The sequence below is a fragment of the Talpa occidentalis genome, unplaced genomic scaffold, assembly GCF_014898055.3.
Source record: "Talpa occidentalis isolate TD23 unplaced genomic scaffold, MPIMG_talOcc4v2.1 talOcc4.10, whole genome shotgun sequence".
NCBI classification, from domain to species: Eukaryota; Metazoa; Chordata; class Mammalia; order Eulipotyphla; family Talpidae; genus Talpa; species Talpa occidentalis.
The window spans coordinates 21,199,075-21,215,747 of NW_023600993.1; the positions used below are offsets into that span (position 1 = coordinate 21,199,075).

The 16,673-nt window shown below is 38.5% G+C and overlaps 1 protein-coding gene across 1 annotated transcript in view; it reads left to right on the forward strand.

Annotated features, from left to right (window-relative positions):
• Window positions 1–16,673, forward strand: part of LOC129145429 (uncharacterized) — a 467,971-nt gene that overhangs the window by 156,850 nt on the left and 294,448 nt on the right. The gene's annotated exons all lie outside the window — the stretch shown is intronic.

Consider the following 16,673-nt stretch of genomic DNA (forward strand, 5'->3'; position numbering starts at 1 on the left):
CATTGGAGGGCATACCGGTCTCCCACCATCTTCCTCTAAATACCCTGGGGAAGAATTCAACCTCATCAGGCTGCATGGTTCTAGAGGAACCATTATTGAGGAGACCACAGCATTCCCCCTCAGCACATCTGAGATTTCAGGATGATCAACATGCAAAGCAAAGGCAAGAGCTAAGATAATTCATTTCATCTTAGATAAATCATTTCATATTGGGTGCCAAATGAAATAGTTATGGCCTGATTGCAATCACAGGCAGAATAACCCCATAGATATTATTATCCTGGGCCTGCAAGCCATGCCCAATAAAATGAACATTTTCTACTTTCTACCTTCTACTCATGAAAATCACAATAATAGCAAATAGTAATAATTATTAAGTACTAGTATACACTGGGCACTGGGCAAATCCCTTGGTAACACTAACTCATTTAATTACCACAATAACCTGTGAAGTGGGAGTTCTCATCTCTCATTACTTGGATGTGAACCTGAGGCAAATGAGGAGGCCATGGCTGGCGAGAGGCTTAGCTAGAGTGAATGGGTGCATGCGAGGCTCTCAGGCCACAAGTGCTGTGGTATCCATTCTCCTCCCAGCTGAGAGAAGTCTCAAGACTGAAGAGAACTGGTCTCTAAAAACCCCAATTCCCTCATCCTTTTTGTGAACCCCTGAGGCACTTCGTTCTACACTGGCTCTGAGTTCCTTGGTGAGGTGACTCTCCAATTGTCCATGAGGTAACTCATTTGCTAACTCACTTTTTTTGGCTGCCTTTCCCTCCCTGCCTCACACTCACACTTCTCAGCCAGTGATTTTGACAATGGCCTTCTAATAGTTGCTTTGCACATTAACTCCTGATCTAGGGTCTTACCCCTGAGCGGGGCCCAAGTCAATGACAGTGTTGCAAACTAATGTTACCACAATAAAAGAAAAATACTTCTGGTGCTCACCAATTCTAGAAATAATCATGTCGCAGAGAAGATCCAGCAATATCCTTCAATCCTAAACAGGTTTTCTCCTTGTCCTCCGCTACGTTAGGAGCTGGGAAGGAGACCTTCTAAATCTGAGACCCACTTGCTAGAGAACGATTGCCTTCCTGTGAAACAGGCACCTCCACAGGTTAGGAGATATTTTTCCTTTAAATGAAAGACTCAACTAACATATGAAACCAGGCAAGAGTCACCTGACGGCAAATCAAATTACCATTCACTGGCGAGACAAGTAATTAAATCTAAGGGGGTAATGGGAAAAGGAGAGAGTCATAATCCCAGAGCCCCCCTTTCACCTCTCAAGGACTCCCATTTGCCTTTGAATCACTTCTGCTTCAATTAACATTGATTGAGCCCTCCTGAAGTGCCTGGCTCTTGTCAAATCCCATTACTAGAGGCTCCAAGATACACTCTGTCCGCAAGTCTTTGTTGTGTGGGGACATTATTGTGGGAATAGTGAATGTTGTGTGGCGTGGTAGCTAGCACAAGGATCAGGGCTGTTAGACACATGGTTTGCTTTTTCTGGCAGGGCAGTTTTGTAAACGGGATTTTGTCTTTGCTATTATCATTATCAACTTGAACCAATTCTCTAAATTCAAGTTATGATGCTCTAAAAAGCATGTCAGACTGACCCACTACCGCTTTTAAAGATAAATGTTGAAAATGTCAACCCCATAAAGTAAGAAAATGTGCCTGAATCTCTGTTATAGGTATCACGCACTTCATTTTTTTTTTTTTTTTTTGTTGTGAGTGGAGAACAAACACAAAAAAACCCACATCTATTCTATGGGGTTCCCAGCAAAGGCATCCATGTTTATTTTATCAGAGATATAGATGGAACCTGAGTACAACTATCAGAGATGGTCTTACCTCTTGCTCTCACTCTTTACTGTGGTCTTGGGGGGGGACGTGCTATATTTTTTGCATAGTTGTCTTCAATTTGTGGCCCAAGTCAAGGCAGTCTTCATATCAGGGATCTACTCCACCTGTACTGAAAAGCTATTGAAGGAGATGGTGGAAAATATTTAGTATATAGATTTCCTACTGAATTTTAGTTTGTTAACAGGATTGTGCACCCAGCCCCGTGCTTACATGGAAAGGAAAGAGAAATCCAGCCCCATCCTAGGATGCATATTCTGATGTGTAAGGACAAGGTTCCTATTAGGAAAAACCCAGGGAATAAATTGTTCCCCGGATCTTTAATGACCGAGGATCTTTTATGTATGAAAACACTACTCTTGATACCTTTTTAATGCTCATATTTTTAATCTTATTAATTATTCAAAATTTTCATAAATACGTGAATGTTTCTTTGCCATCAATAAATCAAACCAACTATATGAATCAAATCATTTTAAAATTTTAAATTCTGATTACAAATGCAAGCAGGCATCTATTCCTAAATATTTCAATAAAGTCTCTACCTATTTCATTTAAAAGCTTCACAAACTTTAAAAGTGAGATGGTGGACACTCACCCACAATCATGAGAAGATTCAAAATGTTTTCTACCTACACTTAAAAGATGAAGAACTATTTATGCTATGGTTTTGATTTATGTTTTATGTTAGGATTTTGATAGATTGTTTTATACCTTTGTGTTTTAAATATACTTTTTAGTATTTATACTTTACTAGAGTTACAGTAATCTTGCCAAGTTTGAAAGAAAAAAAGAATATAGTCTCATCAGACTAGGTGAGTTTACAGATTCTGGGTTATCAGTCATTCAATTTTTGGTTGGCACATGGGGTCTTAGGAGATCTCTACAAAGTTTGCTCCTAACTATTCAGTTAGCTCCTATTCATTTTGACCTATTCAGTTAGCTCCTTTTTAAATTTATTTTTAAAGATTTTTTTATCTATGCATAGAAGAACTGGGGTGTGGGCCAGATGTGCGGGGGTGGGGTGTGTATGTGAGAGGATTCACCAGAGACAGAGTGGGGAGCAGAACAGGCAGATTGACTGGGATACACTGCTAAGGGTAGCAGCAGGCAAGACAGGAGAGGTCTCCTGTGCCATGTGGGTAGCTCCCTGGGCGAAGTGGTGACAGTGCTGAGATTTAATCCCTAGGCAACCAGGAGACCCTTGGTTAGTGCCTTCTTTTACTCCCTTGGGTCAACTCTGACTGCTTATCAGCTGTAGATCTCATCTAGAAAAATAAATATTGAGAAGTACAGGACAGTCAATACAAACCAACAAAATTCCATAATTCATGGAGAAAAAAACGTTTTCCCTATGAATAAATACCAGTTAAATTTCTTCCAAAAAAATCTTGGGAGGGGGGAAATTTTTCACATAAAAAAATTTTGTCTTTTAACCCAAATTCTGGAATCTTGATTTTATTTTAAGGTTGTCTCCCTTTACATGACATCTGTTCTAGCAGGAAGTCTAGCTTCCTAAGTGTTTAAGCAAGTGCCAGGTATGCTGTCACTTCAAGATGAATAATAAACAGCCTTAATAAATGGATGTTGTGGTTGACATTAATAAGACATTTGCAATCCTGCAGGAAGAATCATGCTGCAAGATAAATAGATGCATTTATTTATACTATTGTTAGGAACTTGAACTTACGACACATAGAGCAGGTGTTCAGTTTATTTTGGAGCTACCTGACAAAACTCCTTTGTTTTCCTATTCCTCTGTCTGTCCCCCAAGTATAGATATTCCTCACTTCCTTCTGTCTTTATTCCTTGACCTCTGTATTTTTTTTTAATCGGTGAACTCTTCCACACACTTAAATTATTATCTCTAGAAGGGATGATTTCATGGTCCAGCTTACACTCCCCACCCCCAAATTGAATCTTCATTTCCAAAGGACTGTAGGACATTTTTATCTGCCTGTCCTTTATGCAACTCAAACCTCTTGCCTCTAAGCAGGATTCAGTGATTCCCCTTCCCAACCCAACTTATCCTTATTTTCCCTTCTCCCTGAATAGAAGCTACATTATTTGCTTCACTTAAATCTCCCTCTTTTATCATCCCAGACACCCACAAGATTTCGCCTGCAGTATGTCTCTCTGACATTGATATCTTAATTTCATCTTCTACTGACAAAACTGTATCTCAGGTACCCAATGCTGCCATTCAAATGATTGTTAAAACCTTTTAACTGATTTTCTCATTTTCAGTCTCTCTCCAAGGCAATTCATCTTAAATATCACTGCAACACAAAATTTCCCAAAGATCATGTCACTTGCCCTGGTCTAGAATCCTTCATGACTCCTAGTATGTAATGAGATATTTTCAAACTCTTTATCCTGCCATGTCAGATTTTCCAATACACAGCCCCAACTTACTTTCTCACTTTTCTCTCTCACTATTTATGAATCCTCTCGCTCCATTGTGTAATATCAATCTTTAAACATGCCTTTAAATGCCATCTTTTGTTTGTGTTATTCCTCTTTCTTCATACCATCTTCTCCCTTCTCTACCAATTAAAATCAAACATGTTTTCTAAAGATGCCTAGGAAATGCCACATCCTGAGATTTGTTTGATTTACCCCAATCAATGTTATCTTTTCTTCCTTTTGATTATTATGTTCTCTATGGAACTTCCACTTCTCACTTGTGCCTATACCAGATGGTTGAGATGATGTAGAACATTATTTCATGAGTCCTGACCTCCCGAGTCTTACTCTTCATCTGAATGGGGGATATCTGAGATAGACACTTCTGTAATCCATCAAATATTTGAGAGCCCTCTCTTAGCCAGGCACTGTTGCAGGCATAGGCCCCATACTAAGCTCAGGATCTTATAAAGCTTATGTTCTAGAAAAGGGAAAAAGACAAGAAATAAACCAATATAGATTGACTTTTACTAAAGAGAAAACAAAGTGATGTTTGAGTTGTGAAATGCACACGTGGTGGGGGGTGGATTTCTTTGAGTCAATGATATTTGCAATGAGACTCAAAGACTAGAAAAAGCTAGTCAGGCAGAGGACTGGGGGAAAGTGTTCTAAGGTCCCTATCTTAGAATAGCATATGAAAAGCCATGCGGCAGACATAGCTTGGTATGTTTGGAGGAAGAGATGAAAGGTTAGTGGAAATGAGTATAACCAAAATGAAAGTTGTATGAAATGAGATAGTGTAAAAGACACTTAGCTCATATTGGACTTTGTAGATAATAATAGTGCATTTGTATTAATCATGAGAAATCATTAATGAAGTTTAATGTAAGATAAGACTCTGCTAATGGAGTTGTAGTGGCAGGGAAAGAAGTAAGCAGACTGTTCATGATTCTAAGGCATTAACTGTAAGTGTTATTTGGGCATTCCAGATTGGGTGAACTGACTGGTCTATAGTTGGTTCTCATAAATTCCTTTTGCTTTGTGGTCTAGATCAAAAGCAAACCAAGTTACCACCTTCTTCTCTTTTCCCACTGGGCGGACCTTACCTGGGCACTTGAAATCTTATGAATCCTGTGGCAAGAAAAGCCAGAAAAGAATAAACTCAAAGGCAAATCTGAAGGTGATCAAAGACCTTCATATTTTATCAGTGACTTGGAAATGCTTTCAAGCAAGGAAAATTCTAAAAACACTGCAAATGCAAAAAGCCGAAGCTATGAGGGCCTATAGTTTTTAACATTTTTTGCTCATAACAGTGCAGCTCCTATGATTAAAGTAAAGCTTTGTGTTTAGCCACTGGCCAAATGGTGATCTTAGCTTTTGGAATGGACAGAAGAGGCTTTGAACTCTTCGAAGAGGCATTCAATTTTGTATTTCCTTGTTATGAATGGCATATATATGATAAACACACAATATATTTGCTAAACGGAGTGAAGTATTTTGTAAGCCACTCGGTTTAGCAAATAAATATTATGTTAGAATCAGATATGTTAGAATCAGATATGAATTCTATGAATTAGAATTCCTATGATAGAATCAGACATGAATGAGGAATTGTTTCTGATTAAAAAAAATAATAAATCAAGTCCAAACTCTAGTAAAATTTCAGGGAAGGGATTTATAAGGTTATCATCCAATGTTTAAATACCCTCTGTAGAGTTGCTGTCAAATGGTGATCCAGCTTCTCTTCAAAAACTTCAGTGTCAGTAAAGTAATTATCATTCATAACAATCATTGTCATTTCTCAAGTGCAAATCTGTGTCTCTTTGAGTTTACCTGTGGATCCTACTTCTAACTCAGGAGATTGAAAATCAAATACCTACAGAGGCATGGCAGATAATACACATGAGTTAAGCAGCCCAGGTATTAAAATTAAAAAGTCATGTCTTCTAATAAATTTAATGTGTGATATCTGATTTGTGGCCACACGGAGTGAAGACAATGAGGAGTATTGGGGACTGTGGTAAACTGAAAAGTATGCCACTTTTCAGCTTCATTCATGATTTTTTGAGAAATGTGGGCCAGCTATTATTTTTTTTAGGAAAGCAAAGCATGGGAACTTGTGTGGCATCTCTTACTTTTAAAGTAACAGCCAACTGTGTTGGAGGACTATGGGTGACTTGGGGTAGTCTGGGAAGATACATCTGAGGAAGTGTGAACCTGTTCCGCTAGATCATGTACAATGTTGTAAACCAATGTTACCTCAATAAAAAAATTAATCCATTAAAACTATTGACAACTAATTCAAAACCTTTGAAACCCTGATGATCAATACTCTGAGAACTAAATGACACATTTATAATTACATTCAACCTATGGGTGTTTAATTTTCAACCTTTGTCTAAGCCCCATAGTCATAAGGAAGGAATCCAAATTCCCTTCACTTGCCAGACCACAGGCTTGTGAAAACAGCAATTACCCTGGTCTGTCGCTACAATCTCCTTCATAATTTCTTCCTCCATTTAAGCAGTGCTTCAACCAAGCTCACAGGATATTCTCTGTCTAATCAACAAACACCAACTATTAAATAGTTTTGGTCAGATAACATCATACAAACATTACGATAAAACAAGAGTGAAATCTAGAAAACTTTTGCCAACTATGTTTCTTATCTATATATGCAATTATTCTTCGAGAAGAGCTGAGTACAATTATAAATCCAAATCTTACTGAATGGTGGAAATTTCAAGTTGATAGGGAAAGTATTGGGGAAAGATTTCCTTAGTTCACTCATCATTTTTATTTACACGACTTTAATTAGATAAAAAAGTGTTATCCAGTGTCTGCTTCTTACAATAGATGTTCAATATATGTTCATTCCCGTACTAATTATTCATTTTGCCTCAGCACCTACAACAACTCTGTCCTTCTGTTCTCTGATTTACCACATGAGAGGCTGATTCCTCTTGACAGCAACATCCAGGATCCTTTGCCAAATGGCATCTAATAAGGTATGGTTAGTGGGAGGTTCTGGAAAGCAGAACTATCAGAGAGCAAGAGAGAGATCAGGCTATGTCTTCTATCTTGCCTCCCTGCTTTGTAATGCCTCTCCCAAACCCCATCTCTGACAGTAGCTGTCTCTGTGTGATCTCAGCTTCTACCAATGAACCCCTGGTAGTTCTGCCCTTGCCCCACCTGTTATGGAGCACCCACAATGCTTATGCTACCCTTTTGACTCTTTGGCTCTAGGAGGAGTAATGGTTTCCTAATGTTGCTAATGTCTGGGGGCCTTAACATTCCTTGTTTTTCCCTTACCCTGGCCAACCTCTGTGTCTTGCTTTGAAATATTTTGGGTGATTTTGTTTTTTGCCTTTGACAGATATATTCTCTTTCTCCTTGGCTCTTATAATGCCATCACCTATCTATGTTTATGTAAAGTATAGAAACCAGTGTCTGAAGGAAGTGTTTAAATATGTAGTTAGGGGCCTCCCTGGTGGCGCAAGGGGTTAAGATGCAACCTATGAAGCAATCTGCAGCCCTGCAGCACAAGTTCGAGCCCTGGCCAGAGAGCTACCCACATGGTGCAGCACACCTCTCCTGACTTGCCTGCTGCTGCCCTCAGCAGTGTATTTCAGTTGATCTGTCTGTTCTGTTCCCCAATCTGTCCCTGGTGAATCCTCTCACCCCCCACATCTCTGACCTGTACCCCAGTTCTTGTATGCACCAATAAATCTTAAATAAATAAATACATAAATAAATATGTAGTTAGGACATTCACTCACATTTTCTTACATCACCGTCTTGGAGCGTGTCTGGATCTTGTTAGATAAGTCACTCTTCACGGAGTCATGGTGCAAATTACTAAGAACCATTCCACCGTTCCATGGAATGGGTAGGTTAGTCTTACATCCTCATGCTCAGATGCTCAGATGCAGCCTCTGATAGCAAGATGTCATAACCCCCTTTATTTTCTGAACCAGATCTGATGAGCTGCTCACCAAATCCAGTTTTACTATAATTGCTGCACTTTGGGTCTGCTCCCTTATCCTATCAGTTCATACTTGGAGACTTTCTCTAAATTGTGAAGACTTCCCAGAACCATAGGCCAGTCACCCTCCTTGGTCTCAGCTATCCAGAACTTGGTGGATTCTAGATTCATGTCTCTTAGAGCACTGGAATTTTGCCCTATGGTCACACACACACCATTTTAGTTCCCTTAGCTTACACAACACTTCATCTCCTTTTCTTCCTGCTCTTCAATTAAGATCCAGCATGGCTTGGGGAGGAAGTCTCTGAACCAGTATGGCAGTGTAATATAACAGGTCACCTCCTATAAACAAATGGTTTATGAATATTAAATGTCAGGGACCAATAAACAGCACTACAGCCAGTCCTGTATCTGTAAAAGCCATGAACAAGTAATTAGGGAAATTGAGTAGAGGATTCATGCTTAGAAATTCAGAGCATCTCTTAGCAAAATCTATTTTCAAAACAATATGGGTTTTAAAATCTGCACTAATAATTTTAATATGGTCTTATCTCTAAAGCACTTTCTAAGTACTAATTCTCCCAGCATGCTTCTGAAATATGTATCATTACCAAAGGTGTGTGCCAGACTGGGTTATTTTTAAAACAAATTAGTATAGTGAATAAGCATTTGGTTTTTACCTTAATATTTAAATTGGATTTGGGGGATATCATTTAAGACTACAGAATCAAGGCAATTAAGGTTTTATTCATTGGTTTAGGGTAGAATAGGTTACACATAGACATTTTACAGTCAATGCCCATTTCTTTTATGCTGTATATTCCTTCAGTGGGATCTCCTACAGCAAAGATTCTCAATCAGTGTTCCCCAGAGAACACTGGCAATTTCTTGAAAGCTTTTTTATTATCATGATGCAGAAGGAGGAGAGTGTTACTGGTATCTAATATCTAATGGGTAAAGGCCAAGGATGCCTCTAATTTCTTACAATGCGCAAGACACACCCATAACAAACAATGATCCAGTCCAAACTGCCAGTCATGCCAAGATTGTGAAGCCTAGTTTTGGGAGAAAAATGTCCTTGTTTGCCAACTCTATCATCTGTCTGCTCCTACCCTTCTGTGTTCTCCAGACTAGTACCAGCATCTACCAACATCAGTTCATTTCAACTAAAGAAGATATTGACTCAGAATTTCTTATCTTACTATGTAGTTGCTCTACGTGTGATGCTATCTATTTCCATAGTAGATACAGAACTGAGGTGTTCTTCAGAAGCTCTTCATGAAATTGTATATATGTTTAGCAAAGGAAATTGCAATTTGAAACCAAATTGATCATACCTTCCTTTCCTGCTAAGAGAGGAGAGTGTGGGAGAATGGATGATTTAAGCATAGTTCTTCCTATTGGGAAAGTAAACTCCTATACTGCTTTCTTCCATCTACAATGATACCCTGAGGAGGTAAACAGGGGAGCTTGCAGTTGTGGGGACTGTCAAATATTCTGGGCCGCTGAAGGTGAAGATCTAAGCTGATGGCCCTTTTGTTTAACTGAGGGTATCGATGAATGTTGGCATTTTCACAGGGAGGCCTTAAGTGAGGTTTCACATGTCCAGTGTAATAGAACAAAGACTTGGTTTTTTGGAGAGGGAGGCCCAGGCTGAGTGTTCATGAAAATGTGGAAGCTAGTAAAGGTGCAGAGAGTCTAGAGGAAGAGGAGGAGAACCAGCAACAGAGTTGGAGACTAGACAAGGTTGAGAAAGGTGACTCATAGGAGATAATTTCTGGGACTGGAGACTCTCCATGGCCTTAAGGAAAAAGCTGGGTCTAACATTTAGTCAGTTCAGGTTATTTGTTTTTTATTTTCTTTGTGTGCTGTATATCCCTATATAATCTCAAAATTAAGTCAAGTTAGCTACACACTCACACACACATATCTAGTGGGTATTTTCTAGCAATATAAAACAATTCCATGGGTAAATTCCATGATTACATCAATGACATGTCGACAAGTGACTCTATCTGGGATGATGAGTCTTCAGCAGACATGAAATAAGGACCTAGCATTAAAGGCAATAAGGGACCCTAAAAACCCCAGTGAAAGGTACATGAATTACTATAAAAGAGAGGGAAGAGAAGGGAAAGGCCAAGTTACTGTACAATTTTTTCATATTTAAAATACACGTATAAACAAATGTACGTAGGTTTGCACACAATTTCAAGGAATTTCTGCATTTCCCTTTGCTCTTGTCAGGACAATAGTCTTTTTGTAAAATTGCTGGTCCTGATAGAGGCTTTCATTCTCTTTCTTGCCATGAATAAAAGATACCACCTGGTGAAGTCATGAAATAGGTCAATAACTATGAGGGGAAAGGAGATTAATCACAGAGGGCTGATGAGGTGATGCTGACAAATTTTGTCCATACTTGGACAGGGCTGCTCTAATATTACAATAGCATAAGGGTCTCCATGAGTTGTAATTAGGGATTGTGATAATCATAACCATCCCTCTGGACATAGAGATGCCATTTAGACACCACAGGCAATGTTCCAAATGTCAATTATCCATTAAAATGAAGCTGGTGTAAAGTATTTGTTCAGGGTCTTGGTTATTGAGACCAACAAATGTCAGGTAGATCAACTGATCCTGTGATGGGGGAGACATTGTCTCTATTGGTGAGACATTGATGTGTAAAGAGGAAGCTTTTATACCTGCTTTTTAGTCTTTGGTTCAGCTGGTGGTTCTTCTGGATGGTTCTTGTCTGAGCTGAATTAACTCCATGTGTCTGAGATAGTTTCCATGTTGACTTGGCAGATCTGCTGGTGTGGACTAGATTCTTTAACACATTTGAGGAATTGGTTGTCTGTTGACATGTCAGCGATATTGACCACAGCTAGAACAATGTGGATCTTTTTCAAGTGGCCCCTCTACATCCAATGGCCCAACCCAGGATTGCCGTGTGATGGTGGTGGAGGTTCTGAGTTTAAGAGTGCATGCAACTATGCAAAGTGCCTCAGTTTCAATTTATAATTGACATACTGTCTTTCCTACCATATTCTATGGGGTGAGGTGAATCAGACAGCCAGGTCAAATGAAAGGGGTGAGGAAACAGACTCCCCTTCTTGATGGGAGGAGCTTCCAAGATATATTGCAATGTGAGAGGACAGAGCATGGTCATTAGTGCAATCAATCTTCCAAAAGGCCTTTTAGTAATCACTTACCCAGATGCCTTCCACTAGCATATTGGGAAGTAATTTTATTTTCAATTACTTAAGCTTGGTCTTAAAAGCTTTCTCCTACTGAAAACAATAAAGAGCTTTGTGAGGTTTTGCTCTGTGTCTAAGTGAATTGGGTGCTATTTTCTTTACTCTAGGTAATGTTTTGTCATTACATGTTTATAGGAATAAAAAAAAACAAAGAGAAAGGGAGAGAAAAGGGAAAAGGAAGGGAAGACAGATGGAGGGAAGGAAGAACAGAGACAGAGAAAGAGAGGACAGACTTATATTATAAAATTCAAATTTCATATGGATTTCCAAGGCACTCACAACATTTCCTTATTCTGTTAGGCAGAGTAAACCCCCATTTGCAATTTCAAAATAATCCTGTCAAATGCAGTGGCTCTGTGGGAAGGCATTAAAATGATTGTTCAGCATTGCTAGAATCATTTATGTTTGCAAAGTGCTTTATAATCTCCTTTATTTTTATTTTTCCGTGGTAGTTTGCCACTTTTACTCTTGGCTTATAGCTCAATAATGATGGCTAAACTCTTTTCCTACCACCATCTCCCGTACTATTGTAGAGCTGGAATGGTTTTAATAGGTCACGAGATAGAGAAAACTTGTGACTTTTCTTTTGGTTTCTCCTGAAGAAAAGGTTCTGGGACTCTGAAATGTTCTTTGAGATTTTTCATTACAATATCTTGTTACTGTGATAGGTAAGTCTTTCTTAATGTGCCACCCTAATTCCTGCTGTTTCTTCTTGTTCCGTCTTACAAAGGCCTTGAAGGCAATGCATTAGCTCCTAAGATCACCACTGATAAAACAGATATTGTCGTAGGAGTCTCCTTGGGGAGGGGACATTTTTTAAAGTTGTTGATATTTCTAGCAGTAGTTTTTTAATGCAAACCCTATAAATGGCAGAGCAGAACAGTGTATAGAGTTCAAATAAATCAGGCTGAAAAACAGTGTTCTTTCATGTAGTTATTCAATCAATTCTCTTCCATGTACTGTGTACTTATTCTAGGCCTTGAGTTGAGATAATAGAACACAGTCCTTGCCCATAAGAGCTCAGCAGGAAAATCACACCTATGTTTATATAAATTACAGGTAAACAGGAGAATTCTTATACATTCTGTCATCCATGCTGTTCTTAACTAAATACAGAGAGGGGTTTTAGACATCTGACCTGATTTTATGTCTTAGACTTCCTAGAATGGAGCTACTGTCTGCTCTTTCAGTCAAAATTATCTGTTGAGTTATAATTCCCCTAGTTTAGGACTTAATGTTCAATTTGTGAGGTTTCCCCACAGGAAAGCATAAAACTGTCCTCAGTGTTTTTTACAATAAGTCTCATACTATTTTTTAAGATTATTTATTTCTGTATACATATAAGAACTGGGGTGTAAGCTAGAGGTGTGTGTGGTGGATGGAGCGGGGGTGAGAGAATTCACCAGAGACAGAGTGCGGAGCAGAACAGGCGGATTGACTGAAATACATGGCTGAGGGGAACAGTGGGCGACGCAGGAGAGGTCTGCTGTGCCATGTGGGTTAGCTCCCTGGGCTGCTTGAACTCAGGATGTCTTGGTGGGCCTTCACGGTGACAGGGCTGAGAATTAACCCTATGCCACCTGGGAGGCCCACATTTTAAAAGCAATGGAAAAGCATACATATAAAGAGTCACCTGTCCATGTCCAGAGACTAAGAATTCAGAAATGAGGTATGCACAGTAAAAGAAACTAGGCAACTTGGTAATAGCTTTGTTTCTTTTCTTTAATAGGTATTTAAGTCTGAAGTAAATTTTCTGATGAAGAACTTTGAATAAATGACTCCACTCTCTCAGGAAGTTGCTCTGATAGGCTTCATGACTATGGAAAATCTGTCATCCATAGGGTGCTAGAAAGAGAAAAGTGAACACCTGAACAGAGATCTGGCCAAGTCATTAAATTCCCTAACTCTGCCTATAAAAGCCCTGCCCTTAAAGTGTATAAAGAATATAAAACACAGGTGGTCTCTAAGCATTATGAAGTAAGGATACTTGGTGTGATTATCTTTGTCAGGCAAATATCAGATTTGTAGAGTTCAAATGTTTTCAACTCTATCATTTTGGATGAATTTAAGTGGGGAGAAGGCACCCCTCGAATCCTTGTCACTAAGCAGAGAAATGTACTTTTTTGGATGCTTTATGAAAATATGTTTAATGATCATTATGTCTACATCACCTTGGAAGAGAATGCTCAGTACCAGGGTCTGGAGTTTTGCCAATGGAGACAATGACTTGGGGGCAGAAATTTAATACAAAGAGGCATAGAGTATAGGTGAAAAACAGCAACTGGAATTAACACATCATTAAGAATTAGATTACCAACTCATCCCTGAGGATTATCATATCCTTGAAGTATTGCAGGGTTCAAATTTGTTGACTTATTCTATAGGGATGGGCCAATTTCTGATGTATTAGTCAGGATAGGCTAGGTTATGCTATTGCAATAACCATCTTGTAATCTCAAGGGTTTCATACACACACAAATATTATTCTTTCCTCTGATAATGGAGGAAAGCAGGTATAGTGACATTTCTGTGGGAGCCTTCCTAATCCCCTAAAGATAATTAACATGCAAAAATGAAATTTAGCAGAATTGCAAAAGTATGTTTTGTTCTAGCTTCCACTTTGGCAATCTCAGCACTGAATATAGGAAGGTACTTTTGGTTTCTCTCCAAAATAGAAGGCGCATGCCTTTGGCAAGTTTTTCCATTCTCGTATTTTAGCTGAATGAGATTGGGAAATAAAAAACTGTTTCATTTATTGCATTTAACCATAATTAAAGAGGATCTTGCAGCTTTTCTTAAAAACAGTTAAAAATAAAATTATGAGACATTGAAATTCATACAAGCAAAGCATGTTACTAAAGAAAAATACTTGAGTCAAGTAGTACTCATCAGCTCAGAAATTGCCAAGTGTGAATTTTTTTCATCACTTAGTAATATTTAGAAACCCAGAGTTTGATAGCTAACTTGTAGTGGTAACTTGACCGGTATAGTTGACATAAGTCACACAGTTACCTTGATTTGTATCAATTGACACAACTGAAACTTGTTTTTATATCAAATTGAGGATCTCATTCACACTCAAAATCTTTTTGAACTCTATTGCAATTAGATGGAGTTATTGAAGAGTTCCTTCACCTTAGCATCTTGCACCACATAATTCTTGTTGTGGGGTGTTTAGCAGTATCCTAGAATTTACTTTCTAGATGCCAGTAGCACAGCCTCTCCCAAGCCCAGCTGTGACAACCAAAAGTATCTCCAGATAGTGCCAAATTTCCCCTTCGGTGGCAGCACCCCATTCACTGCCCCTGCCCTATGCTGAGGTGGATATCCAACTGGGTTGAAAGTAGCCCATATATTTGTATGAGATTCTCCTTGATAGAGAACAAGTGGAATTTTTAATTATAGCTAAGGAAAGTCAGTTCCCTTGGAATACAGTCAATTTCCCAATTCCATGTAGTAGTCATTTGCAGACAGGTCATAGATTACATAAAAGGTCAAAGCAGGAAAGGACCTAAGAAGTCATCTATTGTAACTCCCTTTTTGACAGATGGAGATCCTGAGGCTCAGGATGGTGTCTTAACCCAAGTTAGAGGCAGCCCATTCACACTGACAGTACAAGATAAATAGTGTGGTCTTTCTCATACTCTTTGAAAGAGTGTTTAGATCTAATGATTTTCTCTGCTGTGCAATTTTATGCCACTGTACTTGCTACAGAAACAGTCATAGTACACTGGAATAATTTGACATCACTCTGAAAAGGACTCAGGAAGAAAAGAATTAGGGGAAACCAAGATGGTTTTCATTACCACTGTATATGAAACCAAGAACTATTGTCATAGGGCTGTAGCTCCTTCTTAGTGGGATTTTAAACTCATTTGCCCCATGCAAGTATTTCTAAATGGATTATTAATACTACTTTTTACAAAGTTTTTAGAAGACACTATATAATTATGCATTTGCTGTGCACTTTTAGTTCTATGAGCTGGAATATTGTAATGCTCACTTGAGGGGAAAAAATGGAGTCTAAGACCCAACAGGAGAAAGACAAACAGAAAGATGAGCCTCAGGAGAAATAAAGCTAAACACTTAGGGGTAAATATATGTACATTCACATTAAGGAGGATAACCTAGAATCATAGACTTAAGAAATGGAAAAGACCCATGAGAGCTTTTACACGAGGGAGGTAAAATATGCAGCAGTCAGATCAGCTCTTCCTTTTCTCATGCCAAGTCAGACATTATTAATCAATCATGACAACATTGGTAGACACAGGTTCATTATCTTTCTCAAGACAGCACTCTGGGAAGTCACTAGCATTTGATTGGCCTTGATGGGCCAGCTTTCCACACTCCCGTAGACACTGAGGACTGTTTCCAGATTTATCCTATCCTTTATCCAGTCATGTTTGATGATCTAGTATGGGAAATGGCTACAGTCACTAGGTCACCTCGAATCCTGAAATCCCCTAGGTGTCATCGGTACCCCACACCATTTCTTACTTTTTTTTTTTTCTGTTTTGAGACTCTCAAGTCTAGCACGGCCCTTGATCACAGAGAAAGTGATCGTTTAGGGCCAAACATAAGAAATGTTTAAAAGTTCTCAGAACGTGTCAGTGGGATGTGCTCTATATTCTGGAACATTGCCGTGGGTCTCCTTCAGTTCTGAGGATTCTGTCTGAGATTCACATGTTACCCTCTCACTCTTCTCAGAGGGATTTTCCAGATTTTGGAAGAAACATTTTTTTTAATGTAAAACTCACATGAACATCATTAAAAAGTTGCAAAAATATAAAATGTCCTATGTAAGTGGGATGTCTCCATAATTCCAGAGATAATGTTGGCTTTTGTCTTTACTTATTATTTATCCATTTCAATAGTTTACTATTTATAAAGGCTCTTTTTCTTCTTCTTGATCTGTTTTATTTTCTTTTTACCAAATGTCTTTTGGCATCCAATAAGATAATTATGTAATTCCTCTTTCTGGGTCTAATGATGTAATACATTTTGTTAATATATTCTCTAATATTAAGCCTCTATTAACCTGAGATAAACTCCAGTTGGTAATAAAGGACAAAAATTTACATATGTAAAATGTAAATCCATTTAACTTTAATGAGGTTATTTATATGTTATATATGTTGTTATTTTATTTAATTCTT